This window comes from Haemaphysalis longicornis, unplaced genomic scaffold (assembly GCF_048455015.1).
Source record: "Haemaphysalis longicornis isolate Haplotype H1 unplaced genomic scaffold, Haemaphysalis longicornis Haplotype H1 scaffold_3, whole genome shotgun sequence".
Lineage (NCBI taxonomy): Eukaryota > Metazoa > Arthropoda > Arachnida > Ixodida > Ixodidae > Haemaphysalis > Haemaphysalis longicornis.
Window position 1 is genome coordinate 86,321,988 of NW_027526335.1, and position 10,614 is coordinate 86,332,601.

The window sequence follows — 10,614 nt, forward strand, 5'->3', positions numbered from 1 at the left end:
GTGATCCAGTGTCTAATGTTGATGCGTCTAACGGTGCCATACGTACCGACGAAATATAGATAGCGATGTACAAGTTCATATCGATGCGCAGAAACGTTCAGCTGCTCCTGTGAAGGCACATTTCACTTTTGTGTTTTACCGATTCCTATGAAAGAAGGATAAACCACATTTTTTTCGCTTGTATTTCGCGCGCACGCGCCACCTCGGCCTTCATTCGATCCACTGTCGTCTGCTTCGTCTCTGCCTGCCGACCACTGGCTACCGGCTGAGCCACGCCGTGACAGAGCCTCGGTGGGCTGGCCTTCGCCGCCGTTGCTATAGGATGCGCGGTAGCCAGTAGCCTCCGCTGGACGTGAGAAAATTGCGTCGCTTCTCCCATATCGCCGGTGGCCAGTGGAGCCTCTCCTAAACTTTCTTTCCTCCATGGCACTTGAGTTCCTATACATAGCTTAATTTTTACGGGACCGATATAGAGGAACTCAAATTTGCGTGCTGCCTCAAGAACGTAGCACTCAAAAATTGGAAAGCTCCCTTCATCTGGCGTTGTCGCCACCTTACATCACACACAAGCATAATGCAGCATCCCTACACTCACCAACGTCTCCTCGCCACAGTGAACTCAGCAACACTAAGCGATAAGCCAGGTTCTCGAATTCACTCATAACAGGAATTTCCCGGTGCCCTCACATTTTTTAACACGACGGTGTTTTATTCCGGGATTCACAAAGATTTCACTAACGTCATATCCGTCACGGCAGTGACGCCAGTTTAACGAAGCAAGCGGCCTGTAAAGGGTGCACCCCTGCGCACAGGGTCTTCTTGCGGGGAAGCAACCTTTAGTACTAAAGAGTACTTTATACTTAGGGTGGCTCGTTTTCAGGTTTTATATTTTAACGCGAAAGTGTTTTATGCTGGGATACACCAAGATTTCACTGACGTCATCTCCGTCACGGAAATGACGCCAGTACACCTTTGCCGAAGCGACCCGCCAGGAGAACGTCGCTTGCCAAACACACCGACAAGACAGCCGCCGACCCGCATATCATGCTCAGCTGCAGATTTTGCTGCAGATTTTACTTTCGTGTTTTACCGATTTCTATGACAGAGGAATCAACCACAGTTTTTTTCTTTAAGAACCTGCTTGGGGGCCCACGCGTAGGCCTCCCGGTGATCAACATATAGTGATGACCTCTGGGAATTGGGCACAGGGTGACGAACAGACGGTACTTTGGCATGTGCCGTTAAGAGGTATACCTGTCAGAATAAACTAAGGTCCCTAAAATTACTAAGGTAGCGCCAACTGCTCCCTCCTTTTCCGCTGCCCTTCTCTTTTTTCTCTCCCCTCACCCGCGGCGCCGCGGTCCCTTTAACTCCGCGGCGGGGCCGCCATTTTTGTTGGTTTCCTCAGAGCAGACGCCCTCGCAACGCTTCGGGCCGCTCGCTGCAGTTTTTCGTGCAGTTTGCTCTTGTTTTCGCGCCGCAATCGCTCTTTGGTAGCATTAATAGTATTTATAGAGCTCCGTTTTACCAACACGCCTTAAGTGAGGCTGTTTTGTTGTATATTTTTGTCTAGAAGAGGATATTTTCGGGGTGGATGCCGCGGGCGCATACGGACAGCGCGGTGTTTGTTTACGTGTGCGGCATGCTCAGGATATTTCGTGAACGCGAAAGGATCGAACGTGGACGTTTCAAATTGCTCTGTTACAGTAATTCCGTTCTGGTCGTGCAAGCGCTGCACAGAGGGCTTGCGCATGGTTCGCGGTGACCTTGGTTCGCGTTTTTTGCGTTAGTTGTAGATCATTAGGCAGCACTCAGTATGCGTCCCGCATTAGCTACTGACATTCATGCCACCTTTATTCCGTGCACTTTCCGGTGCTTTGACGCTGTTGCAAAATATATGTCACCTTCACGCCGTTATAGGCTGCTGTCAGGGTCAAAGTTCTCGCGTATCCTCGTTGGCCTCGCCCATGACGGCTGTACTTTTGGCAGTGCGTCCGTGGCATAGCAATGTTCGTGTGATTGGCGTTCACAATTACTTCGAGTAAGGCCCTGTCGGGCATATCTGGAAAAGGCTGGCACAAAGAACGCGCAGTTAAAGAATGCGCTCAGCTTACAATTAGCTGTAAAACCCAGTTCTATAATAACTACCGTATTACAAGGCCAAAGCGCGCTAACAAGCGCAATTGTGAATCCTTTTTATGCTGTACAGCTAACATTGATTCATGTGTGGGCTTTGATAAATTACAGCTTGCTACAGCCGAGCTGGCCGTGACTGCACTGACCTTATTCGAGCAGCCGAAAGCACAACTCCGCATCGCGAAGCTACATAAAGTGACGCCGACGCAACACTTGTTTGAAACGAGCAGCTGACTCTTCGGTTGTTATCGGTTGTTATACACTGGCGGCTTCGATAAGGCCTGCTCCGAGGCAGCTGAGCCTAAAATGGCGAATTTAAATGGACAGTGGCGGCGAAGAGAAGAAAAAACAAACAACGCGGGGACGAGGTACTATGTCACTGGCCGTTGGCCAATGGCGCGCGGCGTTCGCCGGCGAAAAAGAAAATGACAAAAAACGATGGAGGAAAGGAGCGCGGGCGAGGGCGAAAGGCGGCGAGATGTAAAGATGGCTCTACCTTAGTAATTTCAGGGACCTTAGAATAAACTACTAACAGAGGCATCGTAAATATAATTGATAAATACTACGTGGCTACTCACACAAGATATTGGTCTGTGGTTTCTTTTAGAACATACTATTCTGAAGAACAACACACATTCAGATATTCCAAACTACTGTGTCAAGTCATTAACATCGATTCTGCGAGTTGATTCATATTCACATGCATGCCTCATTGCTATTGGAATTTTCCTCCCTCCGGAGTTACGTTAGGTGCCGCAGAGCTGAGCTGTGATTACGTTTTCCGGTGCATATGAAGCTTTTTAAATGTTCCCTGCCTCCCTTACTATTACAATTACTATGTGTTTTTTTTATGCGCGCATTCATTGGCCTCAAATAATCTGAAGCGGGCAATGTATATTATTCTGGAAATCTTGCTGGTTTCCTTAAGTCCAGCGTTGACAAGTGCGCATGCCGCAAACCCCTAAACTGTCGTCCAGTTTATACTTACAATTGCGTATACAGTTTCGCTAGTTTGGGGATTTTCTTACATGCATGCGTAAAACTACGGCACTCACTCAGATCCTTGGGCGTCTCCGAGCAGACCTGTCGAGGCGTGTCTGAGCTCGAAGCTTCGCGGCCAACGTGCTGGGGCGGTCCGGTAACGTTGCGGCCAACGTACTGGGGCCCGGTAACGTTGCGGCCAGGGTACTGGGGCCCGGTAACGTTGCGGCCAGGGTATTGGGGCCCGGTAACGTTGCGGCCAGGGTACTGGGGCCCGGTAACGTTGTGGCCAAGGACGTATAGCCCGGTGGACCGATGCCCGAGACCGAGAACGGACGCCATGACGAGTCCCAGACACAGTAGAATTGCGAGTTTTCGCATCGAAGAACGACGCCACAAATCGATAAGGGGGAGGAACCTGAAAAGAGTTTCGGTTGATCATTGCGATTGGTGCAATGGGTATGCACGTCAGCAGGACGGTGTGGGTTTTGTGACAGATTTCTGTTGAACGAAATAAACTTCGCCCCCCCCCCCCCCCCTCTTCCTACTACCCCAACTTTGCGCCCTCCATCTTCTCCACGTCTCCACTCCGCTTTTCGCGAAATGACACTATACTACTGCTAGTGAAGTAAAAAAAAATTAAAGGTTATAAATATATTTCATATCCCGTTCTGCATCGATAACGATAGGAGAGGCACCTCTAAGAATATGTTCGTAAGGTGATGTTGTCTTTGCCTAAGCTTGGGCCTCAGCTAACCAGACGTCATCGAAGCGACTGTGCCAATGCGGTTCACATCAATTGTGAAGAATAGACTTGAGGGGAAGAAAGGCTGAATATAAAAAAATCAATTTCACCATCACTTAATCCCCCTTTTCCTGCGGTTTTATTGACTAGGTAAAACTACTGCAACACGACAATATTTCGCTCTTAATTCATTCCAAAAGAATTCAGTAAAAGAACATAATATACGGATTGTTGACGTAGGTCTTACTTAGGCTAAGAGCAGGCAGCCTTCAAATCTTCCCCTCCCATTTCAAACTATTGGGAAGGTTTAATCGTAAGGGCCTTCCCACGAAACTCCAGTGTTCATCGTAGCTTTGAAACTTCAACACACAAACATACTATTCTCCTCAAAAGTTATCCCGTGAAAAAACAGATTCCCACCGTCTCTTTTTTGGAGGGGATGCACTTGCCACGTGACGCTAGCTCCTCACAGTTGGCGTGAATTTGTTCCCTCCAGTGTAAGCAATTGTTCAGCATATGTCTAAATGACAAACAGCTTGTTCTGGTCGTTAGTTGTTCGTTGATGGTTTAATGTTGTTAGCAGCAATCATTCATTAGCCCGCCGCGGTGGCTCAGTGGGTAAGGCATTGTGCTGCTGAGCACGAGGACGTGGGTTCGATGCCCGGCCGTGGTGGCCGCTTTTCTGATGGAGGCGAGAAGCAAAAACACCCGTGTGTGCAAGATTTCTGTGCACGTTAAAGCAGCCATGAAGACAAAATACAAGTTAGGTTTATTAGAAAGACTGCTTAGTCCCGATAACAATGATACCAATATCATCGCAATCTTCCAACAAATAACGGAGATATGAAAGAAAACGTGTGAAGCAGTCGCGACCCCCTAGCCAATTTTCCGCAACTTTTTAGGACGTCACGGAACCTTGTTTGTGCGATTGGCGGCCGCCTAAATGACCTGTCGCGACGACACATGACTGGAAGTCTGTAATGGGGCCTCTAGTTCCATTTGACCGCATCACTTGAATGCTAACGTGCAGTTAACGTACTGAAAATTATGTTTTATTGTTGGCCCGTAGGACGTCATTCTTGCTCATAACACGTCACTGTGGCGCAAAATTTGAAAGTTTTTAAATACTTCTTGCTTTTTTTCGTTAAAAAATATCTTTTGTGGCTGTAATGGAGCTGAGTGAGATACTGAATCCTAGTTCTTTCAAATTAAACAAAGATGTATTTTCTCTTCATGGCTCCTTTAATGATACCCAGGTGGTCAAAATTATTCCGGAGCCCTCCACTACGGCGCTCCTCGCAGCCTGCGTTGTGTCGGCTACATCAATCAAGCAAGCACTTAGTCATTCTAGGGAGTGAAATGTGATGAACTCAGTCTTCTTACCTCCGACTGCCAAATTATCATTCGTCATTCACTTAAAAATTGAGTCCAATACTTTGACCGCTTTTGAGCTGATTGAAGCTATCGGCAATTGTGATAATACACGTGTCGTCGGCCCGCATTAGGAATTCACATGTAATGACAACATTAAAGGCCCAAGAACTAAACTCTTTGCGACTCATGCGTGCAAGCACTGTGATGAACATAAAATGTTGTTCGTAATGACTATCTGCTTTCATTCGCTGACGTAGTCTCATAGAAGTTTAGAAGCGACAACACAGCAACCATACGACGCAAGTTCTTAATAAGAATATTGTGGCCGACAGTATCGAATGCTTTCATACTAGTTTACAATTGTTCGGCGTGGTATTGATTACTCGAATCGTTGTCTTTACTAAAATAGAATTGACGAGTTGGTTTATAGGAAGCCCTGTTGTTGCGGGCTAAGAATATGGCATTTAATTATGAACGTAAGTACTAGCTGGCAAAAAAAAATCCTCAAAAGTGGTGTTTATTATGCCCAAAAGATTAATTGGACTGTAATATAAAAGGTCGGAACCATCATCTTACTGATCTATTGTCACAAGCTTTGCAACGTTTACAGATGACAGGTATTATAGTTTAAATACAGTGACTGAGCATACGGCATAAAATAGGACCAACGATATCGAAATTTTCTTTAACCACCAGGTCCCTTGCTGGCTATCGCTGCTGAAACGAGTCATTGTAGCGCTTCCGTATCAATATTGGGCATTGCAAAGCTGTTTGGCATGGAGGGTGGTAAACAATGTTTTGGAATTTTTGCAGTGATATGACAAGAGAATCTAAATATTGCTTAAGTGCATCAGCTGACTGCTTTCGATGAATTCAGAGAGCACATGAGGCATAAAAGGTTTATCTGTGACATCCTTGAAAACATATCGTTTTTCAAAATTGCCATCAGCTCGCAGTATCGACCACGTGTAATAGTTTTTTATGCGCTCTTAATAAAGATACAACATTATTACGCACAGTCTTAATCAGATAAAAGTAACATCGACTTATTTTGTTGTATCCCCGTTTATGATGCCAGCAGTCACTTTAAGTGCTGTTTTGTACATTCAAAGACAAAACAGTATGTCATGGCAGTGCGTGGACTTTTTGAGCGCCGCTCTGAAAGCGGGATTCACGCGACGGTCGAGGAGACCTGCGGAGGCGGACGGATCATCATCAGCAGCAGCAGCAGCAGCCTGTCTACGCCCACTGCAGGGCAAATGCTTCTCCAATCCCGGTCCTGTGCTAACTGCCCCAGCCCTAATGCTCATTTACGGTGGAAGGTTACGGCGGACGCAAGTAATTTTTTACTTCCGGTCACGTTGAACGTAACTCAAAACATGGGGTTAAAATACGTCCGAGTCATCTGAGTCGAACTGGATACGTCATTCCGGGAAGGGACTAAATGGGAAAAGACGAAACGGGAAGGTCGCTTTGTACCGGGTTGAAACGAAAGGGGGGGGGGGGGGGGTAACAAACAAGAAGGTTGAAATGGGAATATGTTCAAATGGGAACCGGCGAAATGGAAAAGGGCGAAATGGGAAGGTCGTTTTGCACCGGGTTGAAGCGGGAGGGATCAAGCAATAAGGTTGGAACGGGAATGGGTTCAAACGGGAACCTCCCGTTAGGATATGTCCCTCCTTGAAGTGGTGGACACTATAAACCGCCTATCTAGTGCTCATTGAACCGCCATGCATGACCTCCCAATACCCCAACACATGCACCCAATCTACAACGAAGGTAGCCCGCAATATCGCCCCCGCCTCCTGTCCACAAAGTACACGGACCCACACGCCTAGTATCCTGATGCTGCACAATATATTTGGGACACACCCCGCACACGTGGCTGTGGCCATCCCACGGAGTGACGTATACCTCTCACTACGGATATCTTCCTCACCATCTCTATTCCCACGAAGCCCTTCCCGTGCCACCAAGGTACAAAGGGTTAAAAAAAACAAAACAACACATTGCATCTGAAGGTTCCGATTTCAAAATTTAAAAGCCATGTAAAACACTGAAGATAATAATGCAAGTGGACTAACTACTCAAGATAATTATCGCAGAGTTATTTTTTCGCTGTTTTCCGCTCATTTTATGTCGATATAAAATGGCTAGTAGGTGTGTGTTTGTGTAACTTTGGATTAAAATAATTAGAGCGGCCGAAAAAGCAGCCACTTCTCTGGCAATAACAAATTCCCCCTCACTGAGGCGGAGGCTGCTACCAGTGCAGCCCCGGATTGATTTCCCACCCGGACTCGGCTTTTCTTTCTTTCTTTTTTTTACTTAATAAACATTTATACCATCGTCACCACCTCTTTGCAGTACCTCACTCACTAGACTCGCAAGTGGCCTGCCGGCAATTTGCCTCAGTAAGCATCACTACTCTATAGGAGCAACCACTCTCGCTCCAAGGCCTTAACTATCCCAGACTCTTGTCGTTTGAATTTCTGCCCGTACATCGTTCCCTGGGCAAAAGGTGGCACCGCCACCGTAGCGGGAATTTCCAAAACGGAAAAACGACGCAGGGCTCTGAAACGCAGAAAAAAATTTATAGCGCATGCAGACGAGGACAAAAAGAAAAGATAAGAGGTGGGTAATGCCGCAACCATTAGTATTCATTGACACGGCGAACGGTCAACCCCCACTAAACATCTGTTCTTGAGCTCAGCCTCGACAACGCCGTTCGCTCTCGGGAAGCGCGCGGACGCTGTTTTAGGACCCATCGATTTCGTGGCAATAAAGCCAATTCCATCAACCTTAAACCACCAAGATCCATCGTCTTATCGGCTTTCTTTCCTTGTCCTCGTCCGCATGCGCTACGAATTTATCTGCAATGCAACACCAACTCGCCCAGGAATCCGTACTCATGAACTCTGAAACGTTACGGTCTTGCACCCCTTCCAATCTTCCCTCTCTCCCCAGCAATGGGGGAGCTTTCTATCCAGCTGCCGATCGAAAACTGCCGGAGCGCCTGATCTCTCTGGCTAGGACGGCTGAGAAGGCCCGCGGCCTACCGGAGGGGGATGGCCACCCACCGCTCATCGCTTTCTGCTCGCCTTCCTATACCGTTTATTTCAATAAACGTTTTCAACAAGAACAACAACAGCAACAATACCCAGAAGCTGGCACAGGTAAAGAACACGAAAATGTTTGGGTTAAATACTTCGCCAAGCTACGGTGTCCTTTGCACCTTATTTTGCATAATCAAAGCCTGTGGTTTCAAGCCGAGGCCATCGGAAAGCACGTACCAAACGAACTTCATCGCGGCAGGCAGTTCAATCGTTGGGATTGTGGGCTTGGGTTGTGCCTCAAGAGCTGCTTCTTATCCCGTGTGGTCTTGTTGCAGCTAGAATGATGAAGACGACGATGGTGATGATGATGATATCCATTTACGGATGGAACATGCCAATTAACGTATGGACCAGTCAGGAGCATATTACAGAACTCGCGTCAGCTGAGCGCCAGCCTTCCTTATCGGGGTAGATGACTCGTTCTGTCGTAGATAAACGATGTTCGCCTTGTTTCGTGGATGAAAATTCCCGTTCGTACAACCCTAAGTACAATCGCTAGTCACAGAATCACTATGGCCATCGTTATCCCCTCCGAAATGAATGATAGCGGGAATCCAGAGGCAACCAACCAACCAACCAACCACGGCAGACAGACAGACAGACAGAGAACTTTATTGAGGTCCAGAAAATCCGTGGCAGTCTTAGTGACTGCGTCCTGCAGATGCGGGCCGCACTTGCGCAGGGGGCGGAAGTCCTTGTTCCTCCGCTCTCTCGCAAGCAATCTGGACAGCCCGGAGTTGAGTCATGTACTCTTCACTTTGTAGGGCTTCTTCCCACTCTTCTTCTGTTATAAAGTCACCGCGCGGTAACGCAGGGCATTGCCAGAGCATGTGGTTTAACGAGCATGTGGTGCTACTACATTTTGTGCAGTGCGGTTGGATGTCGTGTGCGAAGTGGCTAAATACGCTTCTCGAGGGGAATGTACCCGTTTGGAGCATTCTAAAGGCAGTGGATTGTGATCGCTGAAGCTTGGTGTGCAGGGGACACAACTCAGGCGTGGCACTATCGCATTATCATCATCACACTCGCACGGGCAACCACCATAAAAGAGAAGAAACTGCTATTGTTTTAGCCGTCACTCAAACCGATGCGGACACAATCAACACTGACTCACAGCAAGCCTGTTGTAGATACATGAGAGGGAGAATCCACCCACGCCATGAATATCGCACGACCAAATTCCCTGGATGGAAACATCAGGATAGCGTAGACGCCTGCCCCTTGGCAACGCGGACGGCCAATCACCTAGCCGGAGAATTGACTTGCCGGACAGCACAGGAATGTGAGCCGGAGTCTGCACACCCGTAGCGACTTATTTACCAGGAGAGAGAGAGAGAAAAAAAAGTTTATTGAAAAGATTACTCAGTAATGTAGGCTGCGAAGTAAGCATTACCCTCCCTTGCGTAGAAAGCCAAATAAAGCTAGAGCAGGAATCATCCGCCTATTGTAGACGAATATGAGGAGACGGGTGCACTCTACCACGTCACATGACATGGACACTGCAGCCAATACATACACTTTCCTGTGAGCAATGGGGGAGAGTGATGTGTACTTGCGACTTAGAGGATCAGCTTCGATGGTGAAGAGCCGTCGCGGCGGGAAAATCTCAAGAAGGAGTCCTGGACCAAGAAGGAGTCCTGGAAGGAGTCTCAAGAAGGAGTCTGCGCTGGCCATCTTGGCTGTGGAGCAACAAGCTCTGGTCGACCGGGCACTGGAATCAGCGCGGGCTCGCGGCCTCCTGAACTTGGGAGGCTGACCGCTTCCGCTCTCACTAATTTCCCTTCAAGATAAATAAACGTCTCCCAGGTTCAGAAAATTCTATCTGAACGAGCGCCCGAGGTCACCGGCAAGCTGCAGCGGTAGGTCACCAGACCTCAATAACCCAGACTCTCTCTCTCTCTCTCTCTCTCTCTCTCTCTCTCTCTCTCTCTCTCTCTCTCTCTCTCTCTAAAAGACTGTGGTTTTCTTCCTTTCTTCCTTCTCGAAACGCCCGAGTAAGACGAGTCGCACTATTTGCCATGACCCCCGGTGCCTGCAATGTATCCCAGCGCATCATAGTCGTGCAGACTTTTTTTTTTCCTCAACTGTTTTTCCCTGCAGGGTACGCCTCGCATGGGCGTGGTAGTTTTGCGAGCGGTGCGAGAGTGAGCAAAGAGTGGCGGTGTGTGCAACTACGGTTCGTCAACGCGCGCGGAGTTAACGTGCATTTTTTCATGAGCTACCTGAGAAATCAAATGTGCGTATACTGCATCAGCGTACAAGTAC